The sequence below is a fragment of the Felis catus genome, chromosome A1 (genome assembly GCF_018350175.1).
Source record: "Felis catus isolate Fca126 chromosome A1, F.catus_Fca126_mat1.0, whole genome shotgun sequence".
Taxonomy (NCBI): Eukaryota; Metazoa; Chordata; class Mammalia; order Carnivora; family Felidae; genus Felis; species Felis catus.
This window is the reverse complement of record NC_058368.1, coordinates 167262120-167280530: the sequence shown is the minus strand read 5'-3', so window position 1 is coordinate 167280530 and position 18411 is coordinate 167262120.

Here is an 18411-nt window from a genome sequence, read left to right as displayed (position 1 = left end):
AAAGAGCTTTATCAGACAGATCTCAATTGCCCTGATTTAGCAGTTTTGGTCACATCTTATATTTGAACCTATGGCTGTGACCAGGAATGGAGGACATGCTGAGTGCCTCACCGTGGGTTAGAGACTGAGATGGAAGGAAGGGTGGAATCCCAAATGAAATTTAGGATTGTTGAAGAGAGGAGGCTGGATGTTTGCGAAGCAAGTACTGAATACCCACTGAAGGCCAATGCATCTTAAACCGTTGCCTAAAATACCCTTGATATAACTAGGAATTGAACTAATTATAAGAAAACTGTGTAGAATGGAAGCATATATTTTATTTGGGTTAAGTATAAGGAGATGATGTACCTTGAGTTATTATTTTTTTTAATGTTTTTTTTTTTCTAAATTTATTTTTGAGACAGAGACAGAGCATGAGCAGGAGAGGGATAGAGAGACAGGGAGACACAGAATCTGAAGCAGGCTCCAGGCTCCGAGCTGTCAGCACGATGCCTGACATGGGGCGCAAACTCATGGATTGTGAGATCATGACCTGAGCTGGAGTCGGACGCCCAACCGACTGAGCCACCCAGGTGCCCCACCTTGAGTTATTACAAATAAAACTCTTTGTTAATTTCAGGCATCTAAGCTAGTGCTTTAGGTTGTTTAGATGAGGTAGTGAGTGGGGCTGTGACCACCTTTATTCTTTTTCATTGAAAAATTTAGATTCAAGCTAGTCACAGAACTGAAAGGCTAATTTAGATGAATGCTTCTTGTCTAAAAAGCAACTAAAGTTTGTTGTTATTTTCTTTTTATTAAAATTCTTTTTAAGTTTATTTATTTATTTATTTATTTATTTATTTATTTATTTTGAGAGAGAGAGAGTGTGCAAGTGGGGAAGGAGCAGAGAAACAGAGGGAGAGAGAGAATCCCAAGCAGGCTCTGCACTGTCACCACAGAGCCCGATGTGGGGCTTGAACCTACAAACTGTGAGATCACGACCTGAGCCAAAGCCAGACACTCAACCGACTCAGCCACCCAGGCACCCCAGTTGTTCTTTTCATTTTAATATGATAGATGGAAATGTTTAAAATCCATTTTTCAAAGTGGTTTAAACATTAAAACTGGCTTTGATCTTTTAACATATTTTTCATCCTTAAATTTATGTTAGAGTGTTAATGCAACAGGAAGCAGATATTTATATTGAATTAAAAATTGGGCTTGACAGCTAAAAAGGAATAACTATGATTTAAATCAAAACAAAAGCTGTAGACATACACTTTGTGACTACAATCTTTATAGAGACTCACTTTAATGACTAAAGATTTTATAAACTGTACTTTTAAAAAGTGACTACAATTACATTTACATAAAATATAATGAACACAAAGAAAGAGTGTATAGTGCTGAATTTCCCACAGTATTCTAAAAACAAAGGGGATTTACTAAATTACTTTTCTTTAGAGAAAAAGTAACTTTAATGTAAAAATATTAGCTGGAAAAATGTTACAAAACCCTTAAAATTAGGCCAATGTAACTGGTTTTCCTAGTTCTTCCCTGCAAGGGAAAAACACCAGCAATATATTAAAATATATTTGAAGAAATCACAAAGCTAGATATTACATTGATCTATGAGGTGCTTCCAGCAAAAATATGTCCAAAAACACCATGGGAATCATCTATTAATACAATAGTTTATTTTGTGTTCTACAAATCTAAATGTTCCACTGTATTTTGATGTGTTTATTTATATGAATTATAATCACTTTAGGACATTTGAAAAGTTATATGGTTTAAGGATTTTAAAGATGGAGAGATGTATTTGACTTTTATCAGAAATTTTGTTACAGATTATTTCAAACTGGGGTGTAGGTATTTATAAAACTCCCTGAGAGAAATAAATGTGCTTCTTACATGACATCTGAGGTAGATGCTGTGTTGCTTAGTGTTCAAGAATAATAACTGTGAGGATGCCGGTACAATGCCTTTATTACTTAATTATTGGCCAACCCACTAACACTCACTGGCAAACTATCCTGTATTGTACTATGCTTGGTGTCTGCATGAGGACAACAGTCTGGTTCAAGGCTGACCAGACTGAGGTGGGTGGTATTTTCCTAGCAGAGCTGGTTTGGTCCAGCTAGTTACTCCAGCAATAATATATTGTGGGAATCAATTTGTTCTCTCACACTGAGGGCAACTTTCCAGCCAATACATTTGATTGTTCTTGTGTGAATAGTGCCAAGTATTAGAAGGGGAGAACTGACAAAACTTTATGTGAAACCAGCTCCTGCCTATTTCTGCTGGACACACCCAGTACAGAATGCTGTTTGTTAAGTTATCCAGTGTCTGGGACAGAGGGAAATGCAAACAATAAGATCAGTACTGCCATAAAAGTTGTTAAAATATTGAATCACTTCTGTACCAGTTGGTAAGTAAATAGCCACTGTCCTGAGTAGCCTTCCTCACCAACAACCCCTGGCCATCTTCTCCTAGACCGAAGACCCCTACCCAGACGTCTCCATGATATAGCCACTCAAGGCGATTACTCAAGGCCACTCTGCTCTGCCACTGCTCTAATGCTGTGGACAGTATCTATTCTGATTGCCCGGTGTCTGTGTGCTTCTGGTTCTTCACTATATTGAACATCATCTTGACAAAGAGCTAGTGAAATATCACTTTAGCATATCAGGTGAAGACCAAAAAGATCCTCATGCTTCTTTAAGGACTGTCTTGGTATTAAACTTGATGTAGTCTGTCCTTCCTCATTCTTCCTGCTTCCACTTTTGGAACTAGCTCTGTTTATAATTCTTCTTAGGACTTAAAGCAATTGCTCTCAAGTTCCATGGTGGAGCATTTCTGCTAATGAGCATATGCCGGAAATGTGTGGGTAGGATAACAACCCACCTACTTTTAAGCTTATTTTAGAAGATATGATCATTAGAAAATGAAAATTAATTAATGAGAAAATTAAGGCACATGCCAAATATCATGGATTAGAGATTTCTATATTTCCTTTTTTTCTTTTACCTAGAAGCTTTTAAAAACCTAAATTATGTTGTATGTCTGTTGGTTTAAAACCCTCTAGTGGCTTCTCATTGCTCTGAGAATAAAATCCTCATTCCTTATTATGACCTACAGGCTCTCTCTGATTTGGCCAGGCGCTTTCTCTCTGATCTGATCTCATATGGTTCCTCCCCATTCTCACTCTGCATGTGGCACACAGGCCTTACAAAGATATGCTAAGCTGATCCCTTGCCTCAGGGCTTTTGCACTTGTTGTTCCCTCTGTTCCAAACATCTTTCACATGATACTACCATTCAGTTCTCATCTCCTTAGAGAATTATTTCCTGATTGTCCTATATGATACTGTCCTCCTTTCAGGCACTCTTTGGCTTATCCACAGTTCTAATCACCAACAGAAATAATTCCATTATCTGTTTATGGTCTGTCTCCCTCCTCCAGAATGTGAGTTATGTGAGTACAGGAACTTCTTCTGGCTTAGTCACCACCATAGCTCAGTACCTAAAAGAATAAGAAGCAGCGTGGTGTGGAAGAAGCAATATACAGCAGTGGTTAATATGCAGTCTCTGGAGCTGGAACACTTGGGTTGTGAACTCAGTTCTACCACCAACTGTTGTAGGAAACAACAATATCCATGCTGTCGTGTTCTTGTGAAAATTAAATGAGCTAGTAAGTTAAAAAATTCACTTAGAACAGAGTCTGGAATGTAATGAACACTATATAAATATTTGATAGTTTTATTTTCAATGTTTTCATTATAGTACAAGCTCCATAAGGGCTGGATTTTCCTGTTTTGTATATTGAGCAGTCCTTAGCACCTAAAACGATATATGGCTCATTGTCGGCACTCAAAAACTAATGTTGAGAAAATTGTTAAAAGTATCTTTTTTTAAAAAAATTATGTTAACCATAGGAATTAGAGAGTAAGCTTCTCTAATTTTCTTCATCATTTTCTCCACATCTTTAAGCACAAAATGCCATGGTTAAATATTAGGTTTACTTATGCCTGGAATTTCCCAGTTCTGGTCACTAAAGTCTGTGTAAATAGTTCCAATTTGTTAATTAATGATTAGCTCCTTCTTCCCTGCCGAACTGGACCTTAGACATTCTTCTCAAACTAGTGTTTCAGGACAATGATGCCAATCAAGAGTAAGCATGTATAGCAAAACCCTTACTATCCTAAGGTACACAGAATGTATGCGTTGTAAGAATGATACACGGTGTACATTTCTATTCTACATTCTTCTGAAAGACTTGCCTGTTTCTGCTTCCTATTGGCCACTCAGAATGATGGAGATGAGAGAAATATGGAATTATATTCCTGATTTCTTCCCATGACACCACGGCACTTTATTTTTCAGGGGTTGAGGTATGTTCAGATCACAGATAAGAGGACTATGAGAAATTATTAAATCTCACTGCTTAAATAAATGTTCTTCACCTGACTAATAGCAGCAGCAGAAGTGTGAATTTGAATTCACTCTACACTCCTTAGGTGTTAACATTGCCCAAATATGAAAATTAAGTAGCACTGCTTTCTCTCACTTAAAAAAAAATTAAATAAAACAAAATAAATTATGTATAAACGGAAAATTTCAGAGACACAATTAAGGTTATGGAAAACATTCACAGAAGAAAGCTACTACTATTTGAAAATCTTAATTTTCTTTACAATTTAGTGAGATTTCATTTGTAATAGTGAAGTTGCATTCACATTTATTTTTCGCTTTCTGACCCAGGTAGCATTTAAATTGGTTGGTTGGAGCCTGGCATTAATGAGATCATAGTCAGGGGCTCAGTTCCCTGTCTTCCTGTCAGAATTAGTTAGATCAACACAAGAGAAGGCTGTTCTGTGATCACTGACTCTACCATGATTGTGGTTATTTGTCCCATGTGTGTGGCCATTTGTTTGCAAAGTAGGGGCTTCATTCTTGCATTCAATTCAACAATATTTATTGAACTTTTAATACTATTCCCTCAATTCTCAGATACCACTGCTGAAAAGGTGCACTATTACTTTAATGTTAGGAATAAAAGATACCTTAATTCATTAAGTAAAGCCATGGATTATAATATATAGAAATTTAAAATATGAGAAAATGTATTTGTTTTACGATTTGGAAAATATGGCTTTGAGTATAACCCCTTGCCATTACTAAAAACAACACAGAAGTGTATATTTTGTATTTTTGATGGTTACATCTTTAATTTAATGCCTCTTATATTAGACCTAAAACTTGTTCTCTGAGATTAAACTTCTTGACCTATATACTGAGATACAAATATATCTATGTACGTTATTTAAAAAATATATATTTCTATATCACTATAAAATATATATAATATGGATATATTAATAATTATAACATCGTATATTAAATATATGTTTATATAACTACTTATAAAATATGTAACTGTATATTATAAATTTATAGATATAATATATTTTATATACAACTAAAAATATATAGTTATATATAAATATATATTCATACAAACGTATGCATAAATATGCAAATATAGAAAAATCTATTTGTGTTATTATTTATTCATATCATTTGTGCATTCATTCAGCAATATCTATGGAGCATCAAGTACTAAGTGTGGTAAAATATTAAGAAATAAGATAAGGTCCCGGTGTTTATGAAGTAGTAGGGAGAAACATTAAATCTAAAATTAAAATAAAAGATAGTGATAAGACCACGAAATGTAAAACAGGACAATCTATTAACAAATGTATGGGAAGAGAAGCAGTCTACTTTGGAGCTGGTCAAGGAAACCTCTGGGAAAGTTACAGTTGGGCTCAGATCCTAAAGATGAGATGCAGCAAACAACATGAAACCATGGGGCAGAATGTTTTCAGGCAGAGAACAGCGCAGGGATTCCAAGGTGGAAAGGAAACTGGTATATCTGAACAACAAGTACAATAACAACTAAACTCAAAGAGTCTGGAGCTAGAGAGCCATGAGAAGATGATATGATATGAACTCAGGATGGTAGGAAGGGTAGAGTTGATAGAGTGGCTTATAAGCTATGGAAAAGAGCTTTTATTTTATTCTGTGATCAGTGGGGGGCATTGAAGGGATAAACAGAATCACAGTATGTTTTGTTTTGTATTAAAAAAAAATTATTGATAGTTATGTCTGTCCTTAAGGGGGCAGGAATGGAGGTGGGAAGATCAGTTTAGAGGTTATTGTATGATAGAGAGAATAGTAGCTTGACAAGGGTGACAGCAGTGATGATAGGTAGCACTGGACAGATTCAGGCTGTTTTGGAGATAGAAGTGCCAGAACTTACTTATGGCTTGTTTCTGGAGTGGGAAAAAAAAGAATCAAATACAGTCTGACTTAACCAATAAGGTGGGTTGATGCTACTTTCTGAGATTGGGAAAGAACAGCTTTTTTTGGCAGTAGGGAGAAGTCAAGTCTCCTGTTTTGACCATGATAGTCTTGAGAAAAGCCTATGACACCTTTAAATAGAGATCCCATTAGTCACAGAAACAACATAAAGTCAACTGGTAACATAAAATTGCTAGTTTTATGTCACTTTTGAAAATGTGAGATATTTAAATTGAAGAAACTGAGGTTATTGAGACTCAGAAGTTGATCCTGGAAAACCATCATGTCTGAACTCTGAATTCTTATCTTTAATAATAGTTCAATGAAGAATATTGCTCTGTATTGATGGGGCATTATACGGTAAGACATACCTTAAAGACATATTTTAAGAAATGTTTGTAACATAGTTGTAGGAAATTACAGAGGAAACGATTTCTTTCTGTAATAATGGCATTTGAGCTACTGTCTGCAGACCAAAGGGTATTCCAAGCACTGAATCCAACTAAAGAATGATGGGGAAAAAATAATAGATTCTACTCTGGCAAATATTCGCAGGAGTACATGATGCACAGGAAGTTCTTTCTAAAACATGTTAGATTATGGTGCAGACAGAATATCCCATATTCTTTGGAATTCTTGCAGGTGTATTATATTTTGTTACCGTAAAAATAGCTTTAGACTTATTTAGAATAATGAACCACAAGGCTCAGTAACCTGGTCTTGTTTATAATATCAAAAGTATGTGGTATTCAAATGTATGCAACTGGGGATACCAAAGCTTTTATTTTTATAGTGCTGTAAATGTACAACAGACTTTATAATAGATTGAACTGTGTGCCCCAAACCAAAAAAGAAGCCAATCATTATAATTTGGGTTCCACGGGAAGCTGACTCTGCAATGGTGATGTGTGTGCATCTGGTTTATTGGGACTGGTCTTGGGAGTGACAATTTTGATGGGAAGAGTGAAACTGGAATGCGTAGCGGGAGAAGTTGAACTGCAATGCAGTTGTAACAGAGCCCTCAGCCAAACTCATGTGGACTTCCCAAGCTGGGATGACTCTTGAGATATCTTGGGTTGAAGCAAGGAGTCCCAGCTTTTGTTAACTGCTCATTGACTAGCGATTTAGTGTGGCTGTAACCTTGGAGGAAGCAGCTCCCCACAGCTGAAGGGAATTCCTGAGGAGGGACTTAACTGAGGGCTATCATCAGACAATACAAGCAGCAGATGGGAAATCAGTGCCTCAGTTGTGAAAGGGGATGCCAGAGTTCACCTTTGGTACTACTTGGATCCATATGCCTTGCATAATAGGTACACCCTATCTAGGAATGTCTCCTCTAGGATTCTAGTTGATCTCTTTTCCTGGAGAAACTTACTACAGTAAGATTTGCAAGATAAACCATAGCCACCACCACAGCCTCAGGGCTGCAGCTTGCTATCATCTCCCTCCTTTACTACCCCTTCTAGATTTATTTTAGCCTCAACAGGCACCTCAGCTAATCTAGGTGGTTTATCTGGTGGGATGACTCAGACCTTAACTCTAGAATGGTCACCACACCCTTCTCGGGTCAGAACTGGTATACCATTTCCAAATAAATGACTCCGTGAGGAAAGTGGTTCCTTTCCTTACTTGCTGGTCCCTTGCTTCAAGGGGCCCAGAGTGCCTGGGCAGTGACTTAAAATATGGTGTGAATCTCCATTCATGGAAGAATTCTATTTCAATCAATTCTAGGCAAGATGAACAGCTGCCAGCAACAGAGACCAACACTGAACTCTTGATATGGCACAGTCCCTTAGGGAAACCAAACATTTTTCCATGGCAAGGCTATTATTACATTGGATCTCTGTCATCTTGGAATTAACTATATTATACTGTTTCAGGACAGAAGGGGTCCATTGTAAACCGACTCACCACCATGTGATGTTTTATTCTGTAAGGGAGGATGCCATAGTGGGGGCTTGGTTTTGTTCTTATTAATGGCAGATTGTCCATTTGGAAGCAGAGTAACTAGATAAGCCTTAGTGAGTGGGGAGCCCATGCTGTTTGGACCATCATAGCCCCCATTCCACCTGTGTGGATACTCTACAAATACCCATGCAAATACTGTTCTGACATTGGGGTGGCTGACAACACAAGCTGTGTAATAGCCTCTACTCAATCACCTTGTCTACTTTGTTCATTAGTACCTCTTGTAAGATGGGTGATCTCCAGTGGCATTAGCACATGATAAAAAGATCTTTAGACTTTGTGCCCACTCTTCTCTCCACATAACTCTTTGCCTCATTGTCCTTATCTTTCCATCTTTGTCCTTCCAGGCTCCTGACCAACTAGCCAAGCCATGTGCTACTTTGGGTAATACACTTGCCTCAGGCCACTTCATTTTTCACACAAAGTGGATGCTAGTTGCACCACCTGAAACTCCACTGGGGGAATTTCCTTAATGATGTTTTTCAGGGCCACTCCGAAAGTGAAGTGGCAGACCATTTTTGGCTTGCATCTGCATACTAAGCTAAACCACCATGATATTCTTCTTCATGAGCTGGTCCTAAGGGGACACCCTACTTTCCAAGCAGTCACAGGTGTGAGATGAGGGAGAGATGCTGTAATAGTGCTGGATGCCCTCTAAGGAGGTATGGAAAGTAGGGTTAGGCAGAGGGAGAAGTTGAACTTCTGATTCAGTTGCAAGGGAGCCTTCATTAGACTCCATAGGGATCTGGAAAGCTAGTAGGGCTCATTAAATACATATTGAATCTCAAATTGAAGCCAGAGGTTAGACCTTTGTATTCTTGTGTGGATCAGTCACTGGATGTGGATTGCCTCTATGGAGAGAATGTAAACCTTGAGTAAGGCACTTCCCTTCAATTTAGGGGAATTCCTGGAGTGGAGCTAAGCTGTGAGTTCTTCAAGCAATACTCCAGATAGCAGGAGGAGTAAGCACCCAATTCTTGAAGTGGGAGATCTTGGTGACACACCAAAAATCAATTATATCAACCCTAAACCAGCAAATTTTCCAAGGATAATTTGTAGCATCTGAACAAATAAGATAAATACTGGACCAACTGAAGCCAAAATAATATACAAGCAACACTTTGAATTTGGAGGACTATTGGGCATCTCAATCCTCTCAGTAATTAGAGCTTATACAGGTAAATGAGGAGAACTAAAAGGCAGAAAAGGAGGATCAGAGTATTGGGGTCAGAGTGAAATGTGTTATCTATGTCCATCTGAAGTCTGAGCCACCTCCCCTCATTTTCAAACTCAGTGAAAAGCACTGAGAGAGGCCCCCCCATATATGCAGTCACAGGAGACAAAAACCTGGCTACCATCTTTGACTCTTTTCTCACCTCCACATTAGTTCAATCATCACACCCTGTGGATAGGCACACTGTGATTTCTCTCGAACTCACCCACTCCTCTTTACATATATTGCTTTAGTTCAGGCTCTAACCAATTTTACCTGGATCATAAAAGTAGTTTGTTTCCCTGCGTTGAACCTCACAGCTTCCCTGGGCTTTCTAAAATACATTGTACTACTTTAGCTAGAATGAGTTTTCTAGAAGGTAAATCTGATGATGTTATGTCCCTATTTAAAATTCACAAATGACTACTTCTTACCGACCTCATAAATCCCAGTTCCTTAAATGGAATATAAAGCTTTTCCTGACCTAGTCTCTGCCTGCCCCATTGAATCCTCACTCATTACTTGTTCCCTGCCTTGTTCCCTTTTGTTTTAGCTTTATAAGCTTGGGGTTTCACTCACACTTACTATTCTCTGTGCCTACTGGGCTTTTTCTTGGCTATTGCCTTTGCCTGGAACTCTCCCTTAGAAGTCAGAACAGTGGTTCCCCAAAGAAATCTTCATGGTAGTTCCTGCAACCTATGAATATGTTACCTTAAATGGTAAAAGGGACTTCGCAGTTATGATTAAGTCAAGAATTGTGAGATGCAAAGAGTAGCCTGGATCACCCAAATGGGACCAATGCAATCACTGGTTCCTTATAGTGAGGAGGGTCAGAGTCAGGGAGGTTAAGATGATAAAAGAAGCAGAAGTCAGAGTGAGGTTATTGACAAGAAGGGGTTTGTGGACCAAGGAATGTTGTAGCCTCTAGAAGCAAGAAACAGATTTCCTCTTAGAACCCCCAGAAGCAACGCAGCTCTGCTGATGCCTTGATTTTAGCCTAGGAAGACTCAGTTCAGATTTCTGACCCCCAGATTGTAGAATAATAAATTTCTGTTGTTTTAACCCACTGAATTTGTTGTAATTTTATACAGCAGCAGAAGGAAACTAATACACCTCCCCTGTGGTTAAATTCTATTAATTATTTAAGACTCAGCTGAAGCAATAATTCTGGTATAAAGAGATTCTCCCCTATGTTTCAAAAGCTACCACAACATTCTTTCCACTCTTTGTAGTTATCTATTGCCCCTCTCCCAAGCTCCCCTTTTCAACCTCTTACACCTACTTAAGAGCCTTAATTGCATCTGATGATCTTTTGGTCCCAGGAAGCAAACTGCCGAGCACATGGGCACAGTGAGGTTGTAATGTGTCTGCTACCACTGTCATTTTGTTCCCAGGTTTCCGTCTAGGCTTTGATGCCAACAATGCCTCCTGGCTGTAGGCCACCTTGTTTTCTGTTTTGAGGGCTCATGCTTGTTTGGGATTTGTGTAAAAGGAGAGGAGAGTCAGCTCAGATGAGCTTAGAAAGTCCCAGGCAGAGAGACAGGTCCTTTTGTGGAGGGTTCATGGGGATGCACAGGAGGCTGCTGAACGGAAGTCTTCACTTCACTGCATCACAAAGAATATTCCACATGACTCTTTCTCCCAGTTTTTGGCTGTGCTCCTGGAATCCTGAGAGGTGGCCTTTAAGTTTCCATGAGGCCCCTGGCACTGGCCAAAGCAGTTCTCTACAGTTCATGGTGACCTCTTCCTTTCTGGGGGCTCCAGGCTTGTCCTGCCTCAACCTCCATCCTGCATATTTCTCCATTCCTCTATTCTTTCACCTGTTCTATTTTTATGGCTTGAACCTATTTGCTTCCCTCAGGCCTTCTCTTCTGAGCCTCTAGAGACTATTTTAGAAATTAAAAACAAATATCCAAAATTGACTTCTCCTCAAGGCTATGTGCTTGCCTCTGGCTGACTAGGGGGAAAGTCACAGGAGTTCAGAAGAAAAACACAATGTTCCAAAAAAATATAACTTGCTACATTCCAGTTTCATTATAAATAAATATTTGTGAAAGGAATGAGTAGTGAGAGGGAATGTAAGAGAATATCAAGCTTTTGGTTGGGGAAGTATTTTTCAACTCTAGGTTTTCTTCTGGATTCCACCTGTGGTCCTTATGCCACTGGTTAATAACCACTGTTTTAGAAAGCCTTCAGGCTGAACATTTTGGCTAGAAATTGTATAACTTGGAAGATGCTGTCAAACCTTCACCAGAGTAAAGAAGGCTCTGGTTTCTAGGTAATCAGATGAGAGAAGATACAGCATAGGTAATTCAACTATCTACCTCTTCTATATTCTCTTTCATGGGTCACGTTTTTCCATATGATGGGAAAGAGGATGGTTTTTGCCTTGGTTTTTCTGTCTTCCTCAGCACCAAGAGCCCTCTCTGTCACTTCCCTTTCCTCTAGGCCAAGACTTCCTTTGCTGTGGTTACCCCCTTGAACTCCTAAATAGGGTCTCATGGTAACTGGATGACGACATGCTCTTTGCCAAGAGAGCCTGGCTGTGGAAAGGCCACATGTCTCATACCTTCATATTCCACACCACTGCCATACTAGGAGTAGAGGGGACTAATGTTAATATGGACTGAGTTAACTAAAGGCAACAACAACACAGCACGGGAAGTGTGAAGCTGCTGTATATATAGTTCCCATAGTCCCTTTGGAGGTCATCTTATATCAACATTTGTGATCTTACTTTCTTCAGGCCTTTTGGTGAAACCGAGGGCATATTTATATGTCCATCCGGAGTCACTCCACTAGCTTTCAGGGAATACCTACCCTGTATTTGTAAGGTTTGGTCTGATCTCAGAGTCCATCTTCCTCCTTCCACCCCCTTCCCTTCTGTAAGGCAAAGATCCATTCCCATGACTTTGAAATGACAGCCCATCAAGACTTCGTTACATTCTTAATCTGGGGCCCCCCCGTGTCCCAATCTGTCTCTGGGGAAGCAAGGGGGAAAATTCAGTCCTCCAGCTACATTTGTCTCATCTGTAGATGGCAGAAAATCCATGGTCATTGCCAAACCTCTGTTTAATGGTTTTTAGTGGGTGATAGCTGAAGTTTTCAAAGGATTTCTCATCATTACACTGGAGGGAAGAGGGTGAAAAGTAGAACACAAAAACTGTGTTTTATACTGGTGAAATCTTTATCCTGAGTTGGGGGGGAGGGGTCTTTCTTTCTATTGCTCAGGTGGGGCACTTTTATTCTGACAGTTGTCTAGCTTTGTTCCCACAGTGAATTTCTCTTGCTGTCTTTAAAGATGATAAGATTAGATGTAGAGTGACCCTCTCACCTCCTTTCCTTTCCCTTCCCCTACTGCTCAGAAGCTTGGTATTTCACCTAGTAATGTGTCCCTGGTGAGGAAAAGTCACAGTTTTATTGATTAAAATCTTAGTATAACATCCATAATTGGAGTTTTGCTGTAATTTGGTGCCAGGTTGCCTCACCATTTTCTCTAGGGACTATATATCAAATGCTATTTTTCACGCTCCTGTTTGCTGATAAGGGCTTGATAAAACCACTAGTTTGACCTGATATTAGATTTCCGGAGATGAAAGCACTGGTACAGATTGCCAAGTGTCCTCAAATACACTGACAAACCATTCCAATATTTTAAAAATGACTCAGGGAAAAAAAAAATCTTTAGGCTATCGTGTGTGTTTATGTTTTCATTCCCTGCCTTCAGCATGTATTTTTATCCATTGCAAACAATTTTCAATCAATAATTAAAATTGGTAAACAGATCTACAGGGGGAAAATCTTTCAGTTTGAGTTTAATAGATTGCCTCTCAAAGTCACTCCCTGACACAGCAAGTTGCTGAGGGAGTTTGTGCCAGTAAATAGGCAAGAATGGGGTTGATTAAAAAGTGAAACAACACAAAACCTGACATCCTGTTGTGAGTTTAAAAATAAAGCAAAATGACTATTAGCAACCCACGTTGATTTCTGTCAAACTATCTTTATCTGTGCAGTAAAACAAAGGAGTAACACAGGGCTTCTTGTCAGAGTAACTTGGGGCTTTATGGGAATTCGTGATTTTTTTACCCTCAGACTTCTGTCTTTTTGTTTTGTTAGGATGTTTCTCCTGTGGAGACTCGTGAGACACCTATTAGTAGTCTGGAGCCTACAGGTAGTATGTGAGTTGCTGCAGGAGGAGAAATGGGATGTCTTTCGGCTTTCCTTTCGTGTAGATTTGTTGCATGTTTACCAAGGTGAAAGGATTAGTGCCCTGGAGATCATTTGCTTTCATAAGCTTTAAACTAGAGCAGCAAAAGTTTCATGCCTTGATTCTCTTCCAACAACTCTTTCTCTCAGCAAGGCATAGAGGAGCAAGCTGAGACCTACAGATTGCCAGCAGACTTTTCCAACAAAATTGCCCTGTCTCAATCAGTTAGACTGGGTGGGAAGGGAGAGCCTCCGCCAGTTTTCTCCCATCTCATCCACCATGTGGAGAGACACCCGAAGCATTCCACAGGGCTTTATAATCAAGATGAAATTCTCCAGATTTCCAAGTCTCAGTAATACCCAAACCCCAGACCATATGTATGGATAATTCACGTACTTGCTAACCTTTGCGTTTTGCATATAACCTCCCTGTCAAACATTGATTTTCTAGAGATTCATATAGATAGAATTAAAAGTTAAGAAGCAAACTGAAGCTAAGCACTATTTGCGTTGAATGTAAAAAAAAAAAGTAGTTGGTATAGAAACTAAAATTTTTGTACTCTAGCAATTTATAGCAGGTGCTTTCCCATATGACTGGCATCTAAAAGGTAATGATTTCAAATGTTGGTTTTGAAACAGAATATAACAGAAGCTAGAATGACAGCTGCAAAACAAACAATAACCCCAAAGCTGGATTGCAACAAATTCAAAACCAGGTAAATGCGAGCAGGCCCTATTCCTGGATTACTTTACTTAAGAAATACAATAAGGAAAGAAAAGCAAAAAGAGAGAAATTAATTTATACTCTTCATAGTGACCCACCCACCTCTGCCCCTCGAACATAGGGTGTGGCAGCAGGAGTGATGATGCCCTTTTACAGATGTATTTATGTGGTAATGGACATCACACTCCTTTCTACAACGCAGTGATCTAATTCCCAAATGAACTGATTAAATGGCCGGCTCCATTTTGAGCACTGGAAACAAAGAAACTGTAGGAAAAAGTAAAATAAATTTCCACTGTGAATTCCTCGAAGTGCTAACTAACCTCCCATTGGGGTCTGATTAAAGTTAACTTACATACACATATAAATCACACTACTTATCCTGAAAAATTTTAAGGTATATCGGTACCTAGTTGTCTAATAGTTGTCTCTTCTCCCTGTTTCTCAGCTCCTTCACCATTTACAGCTCAATCCACTTTCAGCTGGCTTTTATGTCCATGTCCAATGAACTGGTTTTCTCTAAGGTCATTAATAACCTTACTGTCAAAAAATCCAGGGGATGTATTTCACTCCTCATTTCACTTAACTTCTGGTTGCATTTAGCACTGCTGGTCACTTCCACTTTCTAAATACTGTATTCTATAGGTTTTCTTCCTGCCCCACTAAGCTGTCTTAGCTTCCTTGGCTGGCTCCCCAGGCAAAGAAGATGGAAAATGAGCCAAATGGTTCATTTCTCCTGGACAACTTCCCTAGCTCACCTCATAATTATTATCTACTGCTCCCACCAGATGATAAAAGAACTCAGAACTGAGCTCTGGAGTGTTCCAAAATCCAAGGTCAACTAGATGCCTAGGAACCAAGAAAGGAGTCTGAGAAGGGCTGGTCAAGGAGGTATGAAGAAAACCACTACAGAGTGGAGACCAGGGAGCATGTTTCAGGAACAGAGAAAACAGACAACCACATTAAATGCTACTGAGAACCCAATTAAGATGAAGTCAGAGAAGTGTTCAAATAATTAACAAGGTGGAGCTTGTTGCTGGCATGGTTGTGATAGCAATGATCAGTGCAGTGGTGGGACAGAAAGCAAATGCCTGGGGGCAATATATGGGAGATAAGAATACGAGAATTTCTTTTGAAAAAATTGTCTGTAAATTGGAGCAAAGAAATGGAGGGATACATACAGGGGGATATGGGGTCAATGGGTGAATTTTCTTTTTTAAACATAAGCAAAATTGGAGCATGCTTGTATGCTGATGAGAAACAGCTAATATAAAGGAAGAAACTAATGACATAGTAAGAAGAGTGTTAAATCTTAGAGGGGATGAAGGAGGGCACTTCTTATAACACTAGTAGAGTGACTGGCTCCTGATAGCAACACAACAGTTCTTCAAATGTAGTAAGAGTAAAGAGAGAAATGAGTGAACTTGGTAATTTTAGAGGTCAGATAAATGTGGATCTAGTAATTTTTAAAAACTATTGGGATCTTCAAATAGCTAGAAGGAGGAAGAGTTTTGCCTTCTGTCAAAATTAGGTATAGATAACTTGTCAGAATGCTGGAGGTGAGTTGCTACGTGTGACCTTGGACAAAGACTTTCCTTACAATGTATGAAACTATGACAAAGAATATCAGTGGTGTGTGTGTGTGTGTGTGTGTGTGTGTGTGTGTGTGTGTGTGTGTGTATTGTTTGCGAGGATGTGAGATACTGTAGATTATGAACTTTGATATGACTGGGTTAAGATAGGCATGTTTCCTTTATTAAAAACTTACCTTTTACTGTATGATTTGAAAGGTAACTGTTTCAGTGGAAAGTAATAGTAACAAATAACTTTTGAGTCAATAAAGTCACTTTCTTAACTGCGAGGTCAAATGACAGCAATGGTGATACCACGATGATTGACTGACAACCTCCTATCCACAGAAGAAAAACCGTGGCAGCTAAGTGGAAGCTGGTTTTATAAGAGGAGTGTGCCTTGCTCTCTGCCTCTAAGAACTTCAACTCAAAAAGATGAAGTGTAGTATTTTGCGAGTTTATAAACAAGTGGTTTTGCTACAAAGTTTACTGCTGTCATCACACAGGACTCTCTTGAGGGAATGCGTTTTTGAAGAGAAATTAAAAACACCAACCGTAATTGGCCACTCCACTGGTTAAACAGTCTCAGGCAGCATCTTGCTCTCAACTTTTTCTTCATTTTCCCTTTAAGTAGGAACAATTAACTTACTTGAATTTTCCAAAAACATGGGGTTTTTACTACCATTTGGGAGAAACAGAGCCAGTGTTTAGATTGTCATGCATGAACTTCCACTAAAGTATTTTCCCTCAAAGGTAACTAGATATTCATGTTACTACTGCTTTTCCTTACAAACAGAAGTCTCTCAATCATAATTATAGGCTTAGAGCAAAGGAAACAGTAGAGAAGAAACCCAGAGCTCTATAAACATTACTGAAGAACCATGCCAAATATATATGTAAGTTCAGGTATGGGGTAACTCTGGGGTTAGCATTCTCAAAATGATATTTGAAGAGTATTTCAAACACAGAAGTTTTAGAAGGGCTTTAAAATTTTTTTTTGTTTTTAAAGGAAGTTTTAGCCTGTCTGGTTGTGCAGATAATCTTCCCTCCCTAAATCAGTGCCTTGCTGTTTTGTTAAGTCCAGGGCCCAGCAGACTGAAACAAAAGGTGTGAAGTTCTTCTCATCCATCTTAATGGGGTGTTAATGACTGTAGAGGATGACTGTGACCATTTAAATGTGAGCGCTATTAATCACCTAGAAAAAACACAAACACCCAGCTTAAGCCACTGAAATGTAATTGCAAGGGACAGTAGGGCCCAATTTTGCTTTTGAATGAAGACTTGTATTAAGGAAAAATGAGCTGCCCCCATGCCAGCTTGGCAGATTTAAAGCTAAGAACAGGCAAAGGCCTTCTAACCTCTCATTGAGATTTAAAGAGCTGGTTTCTCCCAGGAACTTGCAGTTTAGCTGTTGTGCATCCAGTGAATAACTTTTGCCAGTGGTGTAAAAGCAGTGTTTCTGCCAGACAGTCACTTGCCAAATTATATCTCCTTAAGAGAACTTTACACATTATCTTTTGATTTGAAAGTGTGTGTGTGTGTGTGTGTGTGTGTGTGTGTGTGTGAAATGTTTCAAGGATATTTAATTCAAAGTTTTAAACAATTTTATTTCTACAACTAGTTTGCTCTGACTCTTCCTGCAGTGTGCCTGTTTTTGAACTGTTATTTTTTTTCAGTTATTTTTTTTTTTTAAGAGGGGGAAATCATGACTTTATCACTGGCAAAGTTGACAATATTTGCAGGACTCTGAATTTACATCTGGAAGAGAATGTCTTTTATTGTTGCTGTTCTGCAGGGTGGGCTAATGGAAGAGTAAATAAATTCTAATTTATAGAAAATCAGAGGCTTCTATTTCTGTTAGTATTTCTGTTGACATGTTAAATTAAGAGAAGTATGAGTGGAACAAGTTTTCTGCTGGGAAATGGGCAGTTCGGTGTGTGCCATCTGACTTGTACCTTGCCTGATTGAGATTAGTCATCAAGGGGAGATTTATGTTTATGTTTCTACAGATAGCCTTAAGACTGTAGTCTTAAGACTATGCCAAAGTGCACCATCTGGCTTCAGGGAACCCGGGCTATGGGAGGCAAGGGGCCATATTTGGTCCGATGTGACACTAGCCTCTGTAGCAATAACAACCAGTGGGAGTGATGGTGGGGCCTGGCCTAATCTGACCCTGCTTCAGATACAAGATGCAAGTTTGGAAGGTATTTATCTCAACTGCTGGACATATTGTTGATTTTTATTTTTTGACAGGAACAGCCAAGCCACGTTTTGTTTCACCACGTCTTAAATTCGCCCCTTGCTTGTTGCCTAGGGCAAAAGGCGCTTGGAAAGTTCACAAAGGAAATAAAATACTTCATTTGCCTCTAAAGTTAAATAAAATACTCA